We start from the raw sequence: 10,491 nt of genomic DNA, 5'->3' as shown, positions 1-10,491 counted from the left end.
ACTATCACATTAACTACAGTAGCCTAGATGCTATCACATAAGCTACTATATAATAGTATAATAATTCTGCTAACAAACAATCTTTCTCCCTGCCAGCAGTTACTAGAGTTCAAATAACCTGGTTCATGCTAGCTTACTGTGCTAGCTAGCAAACATCAGTGTGCTAACATAAGGAATGACCTGAAAATCAACAAAGTTAAAATTAGCAATGGTGACAATTTTACACATGTTTGACTTGGACTAAAATGTTTGATAGAAATAAAGAAATGTCTAACGTACCTTTGTTTCAGGTTTCATCAATAGAGCTGCTAATGTCGCTCCGCCTTGCGCTGAAAGTAGACGTGGTTTCAGGTGGCGAGCTTTGGGCGCACCTCGGCGAGGCCTTTTGGCACAAAACTGTCACTACACCAAGCTGAATCTGTCGACACCTCCCCCTGCTGCAATGCCACTCCCATCTCAGCGCACCTCGGTCTGCCAAACTACCAAACTGTGCGCCCCTCAGGTTGCGCTGGTCCAAACCAGCTCTGCGGGGGGTTCGCCTCACTGCACCACCCTGTGCTGCGCCGGGAAACTAGAGCCCTTCATGTTTGTGCTCCTTGCACACAGGTCTGGTGCAGTGGGAACACCAGCTGCTTACTTTCCTGTCTTTGGAAGCTTGGCAAATTGCACACCTGTTCCTCTTCCCTTGGCCCTCCTGCTTGATGTCCCCCTGTGGCTGTGTGGTGGCTGAGTTTTGTTTTTTTATCCCACATCTTCCCATTGCATCAATGATATGCTTTTGGAGTTTGGGCGTGCCCAAACTCCAACTGGCACGTAACCGGCGTGCATTGCTCACACCACTGATGTAATCAGGGTGTTGTGTGGTGAAATTGGTGTATTGAGGGTGGCAAGGTGATTTCTGACCAATGTGTGCAAACTTGATATAGATGTATAAAAGCTATGCTAGTTTATAAAGTAATAAAGGAAAATACATGTGATGATTTGTGCTTAACCAAAATAAAATATTTACTGAATGCTTGAATTAGTAAGATACAAGTAAAATACATTCATTTCAAAGATACAGCAAAGAAAAACTCTCCCAGCAATAAATCACATGGAAAATGAATATGGGTCATTTTGGACCCATGTTGTGCTTTAGAAGGGTAGTGTTACAAAAAGTGTTTTAATTCAAAAAGTAAGATGGCAAAAGATAAATGAAGGATCAATAATGATAAAAAAAAAAAAAAAAAAACAAGTTCATTGAGGAATACCTGGAATGCTGAATAATGAAAACAATTTATTACAAAGATATAGCACAAATAAACTCAGTCGGGTCACTATAGACCCATGTTGTGCATCAAAGGGTATAACGTGTCAATTAACATACATAGAGAGAGACTTGCGTATTTTATCTCTAAATAGATAAATAATCATTTTGCATTCCCCATACTTTAGTATATTTGGCACTACTTGTGACTATTATACAATTATATAATTGTACTATTATATAATTAACAATTACAATTTTTGCCAACCTAATTATTAATTGTTCTGCTCTCTTCTTAACAACCTGATTGAGGTTCTATACCTTCAAGTTAAATTCATTACAGCTTTTAGAAAAGCAATAGATGTTAATTTTGATTTCCAATTCCACATTAATCTTAGAGCCTCTCATCTTCATTAAGGTTATTATGTGTTTGCAAGTGTTTAAGGTAATTAATTTGCCTCACCTAAATAATCTCTCATCTTTTTTCTCTCTCCTTGGCTGCATGCCAGACTGCCTCTTCCTGCCTTGTTGATGCAGTAATATCTCTAATATTTAATTATCTGGCCTCGAGGTCTTTCATGTCGTTTAAGAACACTTAAACGCTGCCACTGACAACACTGCTGCTGACACTTGTTCTTGTTTGTGCTATTTTTGTCACTCCCTGGATTCATTTCCCTTTACTGATTAGTTGAAGTATGGATCTGAAATTGGCTCTTTCATTCCACATTGTTTGTTCCTCTCATTTCATCTGCTCTCTCAATTAATTCTCAACACCCATGTTGTTGCTTTGTGGCTGTGCAAACCTTGTATCTCCAAAAGGGCAGCTTTTCATGCACCATGAGAACAAAACAGCCTTGCTTTTAGCTTGACTGCCATCTCCTTGACTGGAGTCTCTGTAATGGATGATGAAAGGGTTTCATTAACCCAAAGATGGAGGGATATTTTCAATCCATAGAGGTCATCTTTCAGCTGAAGTGAGAGCAGCATTTTCACTGGAAGTCACAAGGTTTTAACACAAGAGCAGTTTATCACATGACACAGTCACAGTACATGTCTGTTTACAACAACAGGGCAGGCAAAATGAAGCCGATTCCAGTTGCTGTAACTTTAGTTAAGCATCATGCTGGACTTGTGTGCAGGCTGAAGTGCTTCTTCTGAACTCCTGAGTGTGCCATGCCGTGCAGTTACAGTTTCCTAGTGCAGGTCAGGATGTGCACATGGAATAAAAATTGGTGCGCTCTACTCTTACATCTGAAAGCAGCTTTTCATCTCAAGCAAAACTGATTCAGATTCACACAGTTTGATGATGCTTTCGACACCAAAGATGACAATTCTTTCACCATCCCTTTAAGAATGCATTCATGTTTTACGTCAAGCCAAAAAGTCAGCCCAGTTGCCAGGAAAAATGTTGGTATTTGATGATGATACATTGAAATGTAACGTTTTCAAGTTTTGTGAATAAAGCGAGCAAAAAATGCAGCATTAGGAGGTGGGTGGGGCAGTGGATGGCACAATCAACAGGACTTTGCTTCAGTAGACTGGGGTTTGTGTCCCATGTAAAGGGAGAGCCCTGTTACAGTTAACATTAGACTATCCAAGTAGTTTTAGTGGCCCAAAAGCAAACAAAAGTGGCTAAATTAGCAAAGTTAGCTAGTGTTTGCACATGCATGAACGTTCAAAGTCACGTGATGTTGACGCAGGCTCCACCTAATTGGCTATAAATCTAAACGTTGATATGCAATGTATGTTTGATTCAGAAATGTTGACATTTCAACATATACAGTAAGTTTGTTTGCAGAAATGTAAAATGGCAACATTTTATTCTGGTGAGTGGACTGAAAATGTAAGAGAAGCATGCAGCCTGAAATCCTTTTCTGAAACCTAATGTGAAATACATCAGCAATGCATGTGGGAAGCATTCTGAAACGTGTGAGAAATGCATAATTGTGCTCCCTGCAATATTTTGGAACTGCAAAGTCCTGGCGGCTCATTCAGCTAAGATGCAGGCATACAGTATAACCACAATGTCAGACACATGGTAGCAAGAGAACAGGACTTTCAGTGTGAATCATATCTGAGTGTGCAGAAGCACAAAATGTTGGATTTTGCTTATTTGAATGTGTTTTATGACAGATAGTCTGATCATAAAGCTATGGAAAAAGGCATCGAGTCATTGCTTTTTGATTGTAATCCAAGCGCACATTCTATCACATTACAAGATTTCAGCATCATCATAAGTTGGTCTCCTCTGATATCAAAAGTGATATCTAAAACCTTTTTCAGATGTTTTCCTCTCAGGCTGGACCTGAAACCCTGAAATCAGATGGCAGTCATCTCCTCTACTCATTTTTCCACTTCTTATCTTCTCTCTCTGACTTCCCTCTACATTGTGTTTGTCTTCCTCCTATTTTATTTCTCTGTTCAATACATCCAGTGAGTATTGCCCTTGAATTCATCTGTTGACAGTGACAGTGCTGTCAGCTGATGAGAAATAGGCCAGCATTCATCTGAGCAGGTCCAGTGGGGGGCCTTAAAGTTTAGGAAAATCAGGGCTTTCTCACTTGGATGGTTTCAAATACCATCTGTACATCTATGTGCAGTGAAATTAGCTAGCAGCCAGCCATACATAACTTTAATTAGCCAACCCAAACAGACTAAAATGTTTAGACAAACAACAAATAATAACACACATTCATAAGAACACAGTCAAAATCACATAAAAGGCGAGTGCAACACGCACAGCACAGAGTTTGTTTCAATCAGGATCTTTCAGCTTCAGTGTGAGCTCAGAAAAAAAGGCATTACTTTAACTGAGGTCAGAACTGTAAGTGTTTTTCAGAGCTATACATAATGAAGAAGTGGCCTTCAAGACAATAAAAAAACAGCAATCTGTTCAGCTTCAGCAGATAAAGAGTACACTCACTCTGCATTTCCCCAAAGCATATTACATCCATCTGGCTGCTCCAAGTCCTGCCAAGACAAACTGGTAGATATCTTTTTGCTTTTAGAGAGGCCTAGCTGTCCCCTTACTCCGAGCAATGAACCCCTCTACTACATTCAGACATTCACTGAGTCCTCATTCATGTTAATGTTTGAAAAGAAGCTGTTATGGTGTGGCTGATCCTGTGAAGATGTAAATAAAATGTATGCTCAGAGGGTAAATATGAATTTGTAATTGCACTTATACATTCTATCCTTACATTATAAATCAGGCAGGTTTCTCCATAAGCCTTGAATAAGCAGCACATTCTTAAAGTCAGACTGTGCATTTTCAAATGGAAGGGACACCACCTCAGGTTCATGCTAAGAAAAATAACCCTTAGAATAAGTGTAACACACAAAAACATTCACAGTGGAGTGAAATGCTCGTATATTTTGGGTTATGGTAGCATAAAAGAGTTGCCTTGAACTCCTGAAGCATTTCTAAGTTACACTCGTTTGAGAATTGAGTGGCATTCATCATTCTTTACCACGTCATAACAAGGTGGGGTGCCCTCCCCTTTGAAACTGCCCTCAAGTGTAGCCTTACTGGGAATCCTGCTGTGCCTCTGCCTGATGCCACTTGATGTAGTTAATAAATGCTTACTTTAGTGCCCATGAGCAAGGCACTATATTCCTCCAGATCACTCCACAGCCTGGTAACCTGATGAATATGTGGACTGATATTAATTCATGGTGGTGTGGTGATTACACATCCTATTTATTTCTGTATTAAATTACAATGTAATTTCAGCTGCTTCAATTCAGTCGTCTTCTTTGTGCTCAGTGGAGGGGGTGTGTGCCTTGTTTGCACTTATTAAAGCTGATTGTTAGGGATTTTTCCAGTGGAGGATATTTTTATTAAAGCGATACCAAACATCTAATTAAAAGAGATGGAATTTTCTTGTCTGATGTTGGACCCCCCTTCCCCAAATTCCCCCATTCTTCATTTCTATTTTTTGTTTTGGTTTATTCTTTTCTCATTCAAAATATGATGTGTGCTCACTTACAATAGCAACTGTAATATTTCAGCAGGCTACTTTAGGGTTACAATGAGTAAAGCTCACCCAGGCACGTTGGGCAGCTCAGGGGGGGTTTGGTGTGCATGGGTTTTTCTGTTTTTTTCCAGAGTGCAGGGTTAGAATGAGGGTCGGTGTTGATAGGTGCACCACTCAGTAGACCAACACGGCCCATAGTGTGCAGCCACAGTGAGCTTGACCTGATCTGCTGGTGCTGCTGGTACATACTGCAATTAGAAACCACTGCAACATGTTCCTATAGGGACTAATAATGTGTCTATATGGTGCTCAGTAGTGAATCTATACTGACTTTTATGATATTTTCCTTTTATTTCTTGTTGCATCACTGCTGTGTTGCTATAGGGAGTTATCCGGATCCCTTACTAATGCGAGAGAGAGAGAGAGAGAGAGAGAGAGAGAGAGAGAGAGAGAGAGAGAGAGAGAGAGAGAGAGAGAGAGAGAGAGAGGATGGTGGTGGAGGTGTGTTCACTGGTCCTCCTCTGGTCTGGTTGCCAGTGGGAAGAGGAGCCTGCCTCCCAGTCCCTGCTCCTGTCTTTCTATGCCCCAGCCACACTGCTCTTTTGCGAACATGTAAACGGAAACGCGAGCATCCCGAGACAATCCGGTTTGGGAGCTGGCTGTCATCCACCGGCTGATGTCCGCCGAACACGTGAAAGATGAGCGGTCCAGTTTATTTATTTGTTTAATTGCTCAATTCCTCGGACAGAAAAAACGCCGTGAGGATGTGAGGACAGCGAAAACTGAGGTAACTAGGTAAGCTTATACAGTCTGCATAATTATTCAATCCATGCACTGGATTTTAGAGAGATGATCCTTAAAAAAAGCTAAAATATTATCGAGACTGCACTGTTCAATAATAAGTTAACAGCGAGATTGAATATTTATTGTAAGACATCACCATTCCTGTAATATTCCCACAGAGACTTTAAGCGCTTCTGCTAATAATCTGCTTATTGTATCACTCTTATAATATTCCCATAATATTCCTATATCAGTTCATATTGTGTTTGCGCTCCTCAAAAAATATCATAGCGACCATTATGGTATTTTTTAAATCTCCTATTAGATAATATCATTAGATGTCATTACTAGTTTTGCTGTGGTACACAAACATACATACATACATACATACATACATACATACATACATACATATATATGTGCGTGTGTGTGTGTGTCTTAATGTACTTAGCTATATATCTATGTATAGATATATAGCTAGATAAATTTCACAGCAAAACTATGAATAATACATAATTTATCTCTCAGCTTCTAGATCTCAGGGGTTTTGTAGTTTTTCATTGCAAGGCACTTTGAAAAACAAAAAAAAATCATTGTAACTCGTTTCAGTAGAAACATGTAAAAGACTGAACACAGCCGCCAGTTCTGCTTTTCATTCATGTATATTATTATGCTCCTGCCGTTGCCTCTCCCATACAGGACACTGGAGAAAATGTCAGGAGAGCCTTTTCCCTCAGTGACGGCGCTCCTCTTCCTCTATGTAGGATTACCAGCTATGTGGTGTGAGTATTTCTTTCTCAATAAGCACCGTCACATCCCTCCCTCCTTCATAACTTTAGACGAGTTAGTCATTTTTTTACATTTATTTACTTTTTTGCTTTGCTTTTGTTTTAATTGCTATGCTCCAACTGACTGCTCTGTCCCCAAACAAAAATATTTCTAAATCATTCCTCTGGGACAAAAGATAATAGTTAGTTATATAATATCCGTGTAAAGAAATGATAGGCTTACTAGAGCCTGTGTCTTCACACATTTTTCAGATGCAAGAACTACCCAGAACCTATCCAAGAACACGCAATTAAGGCATAACAAGATTATTTTCACGAGCAGAGGAGCTGTCAGATCCCTTTGTTTTGATGAGCTGAAGGATGTGAGATTCCCACACAAGCAGCCCATTGCAGTACAACATGCTTTACCTGTAGGCTGTAATTATCTAGCCTGTGTGAAGATGTGATACACCTGCCCCAGGTCTGAGCTGTTTGCAGTATGCAATATTGCAATATTTTTATTCCCACCACCTTTGTCTGAAATAATAATTCTCTAGTGATTTCATCATACAGCCAGTGGCGCTGCACCAATCACAGGGGCCTCTGGGTTTTCTCTGTGTCTCCCAGCCCCCTTAGGCTCATGTGCCACTGTGCGCTACATGGACATAGGTGGGTGCACCTTTTATCCTCTGTTTTTCTTTTTTTCTGTTAATTTTGGAGTGTAAGTCTCCAGCAAAACTGAGGAAAATCTTTCAGGGAGCTATAGATCATATCGCTGTGATGTAGATGTCCTATAGAAAACTGGTGGTTTGTTTGAACTGCGGAAACTTGTGATCGGCAGAATTGGTCATTTCTATGGTCATTATTCGGGCATAATTGTAACGTTCAATGATGTACAGTTAAATAAGATGGTCTGAAAATCTAACCTTGCTGATGTGCTTAGTTTATGATTATTTTATGTATCTGTACTGCTTAGCTAGCATCTTTGATTAGCAGAATATACAGGGGCGCCGTATATGGGGGAAAAGTTTGGACAATTCCAAGGGCCCTGGCCTGACAGGGGCCCCAAAAAATAAGTAAAAACTAAGACAAAATTATTAAACCGTCATCGAGTAAATCGAGAGAGAGAGAGAGAGAGAGAGAGAGAGAGAGAGAGAGTTGTTAGCCAGAGTGTAAAACCCACACTTTCATTCAATGAAATCCCATTTTAAGAACACTACCTGCCTTTTGAGTCTCGGGTTAAATATATTGTTATTGTTATATGAAGTAATTATACACTGATTGATTGATTTGAGGTTTTACAGTGAATAAGAGCTACTGTTTTGGTAAAAAGCATGGAATTCAGTCACTTGTCTATTACTTAAATATTAGACCTGGTAAGCATTATACATACTGAATACAACTGTATTCTTTCTAGATGAGCAAGCACATGCTAGGAGAAATCTAGCCATAGAAACAGTGTATCTGAGAATATGTATCCTAAAAACAGGTGTGCCTTGGGATCAAAAGGTTTGAGAACCATTTCTCTGAAACATAAACTCACGAACACATGTGAAGTATAGGCCTGATGGTCATGAGGATTATGGTGTAATCTGAACATGATGGGGTAACGTGAAAGGATGGGGGAGGTGAGAAAATATGTGTGAAGTGTGTGTGTGGATGGGTTAGGGAAGGGGGTGTGATGGCACATCTTCATCTCACATCAAGAGACCTCGTTATCCTCAAAAGGCAGCATGTTCAGATGAGAGTGGCTGTGGCCTCGAGCACTGGATTTCCTCCTGTGTCACATCAGCAGCCAGTTACTGATTACCGCCAGACTACTTTGTTGCCAAGCTTTTCTCCTTCCTTTGAGGCTGTTTTTTTTATCAGTTCATATTCTCATGAAAATGGAGAGACACAGCATGACACAGAGAAAAGGTATATCAGAGTCTGAGCCCTTATTACCTTATATCTTTCTGCTTAAGGCAGATCAGGAGGAAGATCAGGAAGCCAAGCAAGATTATGATGTGTGTGTGCGTATGTGTGTGTATGACTGAGAGACTCTTACCATCCTGTTTCAACAGGCATATTAAGTGGGTGTGGCCAACGAGCAGCAGCCAGTAATTCTTTATTAACAAGTAAACAATGGCCATCAGTTATTTCAAATCTCTAATTTCAAGGCATTTTATCAAAAGAAAAGCTATTGAATTAGTAGCAGCAAACATCACATCAGAATTATGACATGTACTCAATATATTCTGTGCTTTTGTTAAAGGTTGTTCAAATGTTCAGATGACCATTACACAGCACCAGGGGTTCATGAGCATTGCTGATCAATATCAGTATCGGTATCAGTCAATCTACTGTTACCGAGATGGCTGCTGAGATGGTGAGCTTTGAAAATAGTCAGTGTGGTCCGTCTCCTGTGTTTTGGGGAAATTCGCCCCTTAACCATCTCCCCAACTCAAACACATAGCCATGCATTGGGCAGCACTAGCCTACAGAGACTGTTTTTATTTGGCTTTACGCTCAAGCTGTTGAATGCCCAGGCTTGTTAAGTCAGTTAGGAATACTATTGCCAGAGGGAACTAACTGCATGGAACTAAAGATCGGCCTTTACATTTGTTGTAAGCAGCATTTGCTGTGTGTAGCGTACATTAGCCTTTGTGATTAGCAAGACATTGCTACTGGTTTCACTTTTGGTGCCACATCATAGGTCTGCAGGTCCATTATTCTGAAACCCCAATCATTTGAAAAATGTCCCATTGGACCAAAAGCCCATTAGTCTGACGGTCTGTTATCCCAAAAACAAATGCCTATTTTTCCAAAGGCCCATTGCTCCAAAAATACACACTCTGGAATTCTGTGACTGTCGGTGTAATCGGAGTTTTCCCCATGAAGAAATGCATCCACTTGTTTATCCTAACCTTAACCTCAGGAAACCCATGCCTAAACTTAACCATACATATGGAGCAGACATTTTTTTTGGAATATTCTTTTTTTTAGAATAATGGGCCTTTTTTGGGGGGGATTATGGGCCATTGGACTAATGGCCTTTCAGTTAAATGGGGCATTTTTCAAACAGTTGGGGTTTTGGAATAATGGACCATTGGACCAACAGGCAGTATCCTTCACTTTATCTCTCAACCCTCTTCACCACTATGACTAGTTGCATATACAGTATGTAGCATAAATGTATGCTTTCCTTGTGTCCTATGGCTGTTGCTTAACTTTTAAACATTTATAAGTTCATGTGCTAACACAGGTTGTGTTGTGCTACAAAAATGCAACATCTAACTATGACAAATGAAATGCTACTGAAGGCTACTTTGCCAATTTCCAACCAGCTTTGTGTCATTACAGTGTAGGTTGTATATGCAAATGAGTCATGTTTCAGTTCTCTCCATGTTGCCTACACCCAGAGCTCCCTAATCATTTACCAGCAAAAGTCAAATCTTTCTGACTAAAAGATTTTTGTGAACAAACACTGTCAAAAGCGATATTTGCACAGGAATAGTATTACCTGGAGACCTAATCTGTAATAACTGCAGAGGTCATCTGTGATCTTAAGCCCATGCGAATGGCCATGTCCATAATTTGTAAATTAAAAATAACAGGCGAAATTACCTGCAATATTTCAGCAAACACAGAGGTCATCTGACAATATTAGTCTTATGCATCTCAGAAATCTGGGTTTTTTGGTTTCTCTGTGCCTGTTTTCAAAGTGATGAGGCTCAGC

Source organism: Myripristis murdjan, chromosome 21 (assembly GCF_902150065.1).
Source record: "Myripristis murdjan chromosome 21, fMyrMur1.1, whole genome shotgun sequence".
In the NCBI taxonomy this organism is placed as follows: Eukaryota; Metazoa; Chordata; class Actinopteri; order Holocentriformes; family Holocentridae; genus Myripristis; species Myripristis murdjan.
This window is presented reverse-complemented; position numbering follows the sequence as displayed.